The following is a 6000-nucleotide window of genomic DNA, read 5'->3' as shown; positions in this document are numbered from 1 at the left end:
AAGTTCGCCTGGCGCAGGCGAACGCAAACCCCCAATGTTCGCCTGGAACCGTTCGCCGGCGAACCGTTCGGTACACCTCTATATACGGACAGCTAACCTATGTGTCGTGTACAGATGTCTGTGATATGTAATATTGCACCTTTGATGGTCCTTTGTTCCCCTCTCCCCCCCCCCCCAAATAAAAACCTTTCCCCCTCCCCCCCCCCCCCCCCCCCCCATGTCCTCCCCTGCCTTCCCACCTATTCTTTCCTAGGCTCCTTACATTTTTCCTCTCTCCTTTCTCCTTTAATCACCGTGATCGAATCGGCTGTGAAATCATTGCGCTAACGCTGACCGAACAATCGATTTCCGTCCGATTTCGATCGTTCCCGTCGATTCCTATCGTTCCTGTCCATGCTGAAGATTTCGCTCGATCGCCAGCGGGTCGGGAGTGCGTCGATAGCGGCGCTCGAATGCCCGACGACCGCCGCTAGCGGCAATACATTACCTGATCCGGCCGGTCCACACTTGTGAGTGTGACATTCTTTACATTCCTCCAAATACTTGACGGTATCACACGATATTGGGCTCCCGGTGTCCCTGTGTTTTTTGTCATTTCGTACTAGTCCGATCTGTCACTAGAGATGGGCCGAACCTCCGATTTTAGGTTCGTGAACCTACCCCAAAAGTTCAGTTCGCGCAAACCTTCGCAAATCGCAACAGACTTCAATGGAGAGGCGAACTTGAAAGTTTAGGAAAAATTATGGAAAAGATGTTTGAAGTGGTCTAATACCTGGACGGAGATATGGTTGAGTGAGATACACGTCAAAAGTCTCAATAAAAAAAAACCTAGATTTTACGCAAACCACTGTTTTAAAGAGGAACTGTAACATAAAAATATCCCCTGGGGGGTACTCACCTCGGGTGGGGGAAGCCTCCGGATCCTAATGAGGCTTCCCACGCCGTCCTCCATCCGTCAGGGGTCTCGCTGCAGCCCTCCGTGGAGTCCGGGCAGCGGTGACGTCATTATTTACCTTCCTGGCTCCTGCGCAGGCGCTCTGACGGCTTTCCATTCCGAACTACACGGAAATACCCGATCGCCGTCGGGTCCGCTCTACTGCGCAGGCGCAAGTCTCCTGCGCCTGCGCAGTAGAGCGGACCCGAATGAGATCGGGTATTTCCGTGTAGTTCGGAATGGAAAGCCGCCACAGCGCCCCCGCTGGAGCCAGCAAAGGTAAATATTGAAATGACAGTCGGCACAGTCGCCGGCTGTTCGGAGGGCTGCGGAGAGACCCCCGTGGGACAGAGGACGGCGTGGGAAGCCTCATTAGGATCCGGAGGCTTCCCCCACCCGAGGTGAGTACCCCCCAGGGGATGTTTTTAATGTTACAGAGTCTCTTTAAGGTCAGAAATCACATTGAATGTTGAATTGCAGGCCTAAACTGCTTTACAACATCTTGCATGTGTATACATCTATCAGGAAATGTAATTTCCTCCTCCTCGGATCTTGTCTTCCAGGGATTTGTAGGATGTCAAAAGCACGCTCACATACATTGGCCAGGAATCGAACCCAGGTCACCTGCTTGGAGGGCAGCTATGTTCACCACTATACCACCAACACTACAGGCTGAAGCCAGACTAGCTGGCCTGGGAAGGATGAAAAGCCAGGTGGCCATGCAACCATTCCTGCTAACCTAAAGCTTACTTGTGTCTTACAACACATCGGCTGAAGACTTTACCAAATCCAATGCTCCAATATGGGGAAGCTTCTCGGTTTGCTGTTTTTTTTTTTTTTTTTTTTTAAGTGTGGTGTCACAGTTAACTCGTCTTCAACTACAAGAAAAGCCCCATAGTTGTCTTAGCTACCATAATATCTTTGTTACGGCAGGGCCCTTATTACACTTTCTCTTACAGGGCTATGGAAACCGTTTTGCCCATGCGATAAAGCTAGGTGCAAAAATGAAATCATGCCTAGCAGAGGTTGGTTTGGATCCATCAACCTTTGGGTTATGGGTCCAGCATACTACTGCTCCACGACGATTGGCGAGAGCAGCGCGGCAACTACAGGACCACTTCATGCCAATTGGCGTGAAGTGCTGGGGGCGGAGATTGCAGGGATCCCCACTCCATCATCAGCCTCGCCGCTAGGGACTGTTAGACGGTGAAACCGCTGTCTAACACTGTACAGTGCTGCGATCTAAGGCAGCGCTGTACTGGGGACAGCCGTATCACTTGGCTGTCCCCTCCAGAGGCACAAAGGTGATCTGCTGTCATAGGCTGATGTCTATGACACCCGATCGCGGTGAATGGCTGCTGGGGGGAGAGACAGGGGTTTTTAAAAAGTAAAATTCATTAATAAAAAAAAAATGAAACAAATATTAAAAAATAAATAAACATCGCAGGAGCGATCAAAGCCCACCAACAGAAATCTCTATTGGTGGGCAAAAAAAGGGGGGAAAATCACTTGTGTGCTGAATTGTACAGACCTGCAAAAAACCCTTAAAGCTGCAGTGGCCTATTTTGTAAAAAAAAAAAAAAAAAAATGGCCTGGTCACTAGGAGATTTAAAACTGCAGTCCTCAAGAGGGAACCCGGGGTGAGAGGGAAAAGGACACTGGCATTGTTTACAAGGAAATAAATATGGTAGTTGCCTGGCAGCCCTGCTGATCTTCTGGCATAAGTAGTGTCTTGTCAAAACCCTGGAGCAAGCATATGACTAATCCAGTAAAACCTGAGTCAGCAGTCAGAATACCTAATCTGCTGCATGCTTGTTCAGGATCTGTGGCTAAAAGTGCAGTGGCTGGATAGTGTACTGGTTAAGGGCACCGCCTTTGACTTGGGAGACCAGGGTTTGAATCCTGCCTAGGGTCAGTACCTATTCAGTAAGTTCAAGGCAAGACTCCCTAATGCTGGGAATACACAGAGCGATCCGGCGGCTCGATTAGCCACCAGATCATCCCCGCCCAGATCGATTCCGGCTCGTCCCGGCGGGCGCTTCCTTATCTTCCGCTCGATTCCCCGCTATTGCCTGCCCATAGGTATCGAGCGGGAAATCGATCCGCGCGGTCATCGGACGTGTCGGATACTATCAATCGAGCCATCAGCAGCTCGATTGATAAGGAACTATCACTCCGTGTATTCCCAGCATAACACTGCAGGGTGGCCTCTTGAGTGCGTCCCAGTGGCTGCAGCTCTTGAACGTTTTGAGTCCATCAAGAGCTATACAAATATGTGATTATTAAAAGTATTGGAGACACACTATCAGGATGACTTCAAGGCAACTGCTATTGTTAGTGATGGTCAAGTAGATGCAAATAGCTTCGAGTTGATGCAAATTTGTATGCACATATAGGAGTCTTGAAAATGAACCAATCGAATTTTACCTCAGCAGGATTTGATTGGTTCATTTTCAAGCTGCTTAAATGTGCATAAAAAATTGCATCAACTCAAAGTTATTTGCATCTACTTGACCATCACTATTGTTTGAAAAGAAATAGGTCAGCCTCCATACCCCTCTCACCTTGGGTTCACTTTGACATATTTTTTGTTTGTATGATTAATAAAATGTTGTACTTCTGATTACATAGCCACTTGTTTTGTGATCATTTGGGTCATACCCCTTCTACAGTATTATCTCTGTTTTGTTTAGGAATATTAACAATCTGAGATATGCCAATATTATTATGATGGCTGAAACTGAGGAAGAATTAAAGAGCCTAGTTATGAATGTCAAGCAAGAAAGTGCCAAAGCTGGTCTACTGCTTAATATAAAGAAAAACAAAGAAAAGTCATGCCATCTACTCCAATGAACCATCTGCATTCAGATGAGAAAAAGTTGCAGATTTCATTTTCCTGGAATGGAAGAACTCTGCAGATGGCGACTGCAGCCATGAGATTAAGAGACGTTTGTTGCTTGGAAGGACAGCTATGGCAAGTTTGAAGAAGATACTATAGAGATGTCACTTTTTCCAACAAAGATATGATCGGGATAGTCAGTCTTTCCAGTGATAACATTCGGCTGTGAAAGTTGGGACTATAAATAAGTCAGGAGTAGAAAAATTGCGTAGAAAAATGTATGCTTTTGATCTGTGCATGTAGAGAAAACTACTAAGGGCTGGTGCACACCGAGCGGCTTTTTCAGCGTTGCTGCAGCCGCTTGCGGCTGAGGATACGCTTGGTCAATGTATCTCAATGGAGTGGTTCACACCAGAGCGGGAGGCGTTTTGCAGAAACGCATACTCCCGGGGTGAGGCATTTTTTGGATTGTGGATGCATTTCTGCCTCAATGTTAAGTATAGGAAAACCGCAAACCACTCCGAAAACCGGCAGCTCAGAGCAGTTTTGCAGGCGTTTTTGTTACAGAAGCTGTTCAGTAACAGCTTTACTGTAACAATGTCTGAAATCTACTACACCAGAAACGCTTCACAAAACCGCAAAATGCTAGGTGAAACGCTACAGAAAAATAACAAAAAGCGTTTCAAAATCTGCTGGCATTTTGCGGATCTGCTAGCGGGTTTTGGTGTGCACCAGGCCTAAGAGTTCCTTGGACTGCCAGAAGATATTACCAGTCAATACTTAAAGGAGTCATCAGGCAGTATTAAAGAAAATAAGTGCTACTTACCAGGGGCTTCCTCCAGCCCCAAGCTCCCAGCACATCCCTCCCCGCAGCTCCGTCCCAGACCCCGGCGATGACGTCAGGGCGACCTCCAGGTCGGCCTGTACTGCGCCTGCAGGTGCGTCGTTGTCAGTTTGCAGTCATGATCAGTGCATTGGTAGGGTTTCCTAATAGGGCCACCTCCTCAGGGTCTTAACTTGCCAGGGCACTGTGGACTAAGACTGAGGAAAGCACCTATTGATTTTGTTCTCGTTACTTGCAATTCCCAGGCCTACCATTTGAGAGACTAACTAATGCCAACCTTGAGGCTTTCCTCTGTGAAGGTTCTGGTTCGCATCAAGAAATATAATAGGTACTCATGAAAGTACAACATTTTTGCAGCCGCCAAAGAAGCTAATTGCCAAGGGCATTCTAGATTTCAGTAGTTCTGCGCCTGCACAGTCCTCTCCGGCCCACGTGGCGGTGATTTGACAGTGAGTTTCATGAGTGCCTATTATATTTCTTGATGCGAACCAGAACCTTCGCAGAGGAAAGCCTCAAGGTTGGCATTAGTCATCTCTCTCAAATGGTAGGCCTGGGAATTGCAAGTATGAGAACAAAATCAATAGGTGCTTTCCTCCCTTCCTGTTACTCAACAGTGCCCTGGCAAGGTAAGACCCTGAGGAGGTGGCCCTATTGGGAAACCCTACCAATGCACTGATCATGACAGCAAACTGACAACTAAGCACCTGATCCATAGGAGCAGGAATCAAAAGCCCAAGACAAGGTTTAGGTTGCAAGGCATGCCAAAGAGAAGGGAATGGAGTATAACAGGGTTAATATCTTGTGAGACTTCCAGATTCAGATAGGTACTGACCAATCAACCAGAAATTGGCCTAAATTCACTAAGCTTTATAAATAAAAATCAACCTGTGTATTCCCAGCATTACAGCCAGTGAATGTAACAATAGCATGAGTAGCATTGTTGGTTGCCACTAGATGGCGGTAAAGCCCTGTAAGTATTATTTAATGCTTTTTCAAAGAGACACTGAAGCGAAAAAAAAATATGATATAGTGATTTGGTTGTGTACTATGAATAATTACTAGAAGATTAGCAGCAAAGAAAATATTCTCATACTTTTATTTTCAGGTATATAGTGTTTTTTCTAACATTGCATCATTCTATAATATGTGCAGATTACACAACACTCAGCATTCAAAATGAGTCTTTCAGAGCAGTCTGTGAAGTAATGACCTCTCCTCTAGCAGAGGAAAAGTAAATAATCCAGGAACAGTTGAGATAATAAAAGTCAGATAACAGCCCTCTCCACGACTAAGGCCTGAAACACACCAGAGCAGTTTTTCTGAGCGTTTTGAGTTTTTAAATCTGCTGCTAATGTTATCCTATGTGTCTGTGCACACTGGAGC

Source organism: Hyperolius riggenbachi, chromosome 1 (genome assembly GCF_040937935.1).
Source record: "Hyperolius riggenbachi isolate aHypRig1 chromosome 1, aHypRig1.pri, whole genome shotgun sequence".
NCBI classification, from domain to species: Eukaryota; Metazoa; Chordata; class Amphibia; order Anura; family Hyperoliidae; genus Hyperolius; species Hyperolius riggenbachi.
This window is presented reverse-complemented; position numbering follows the sequence as displayed.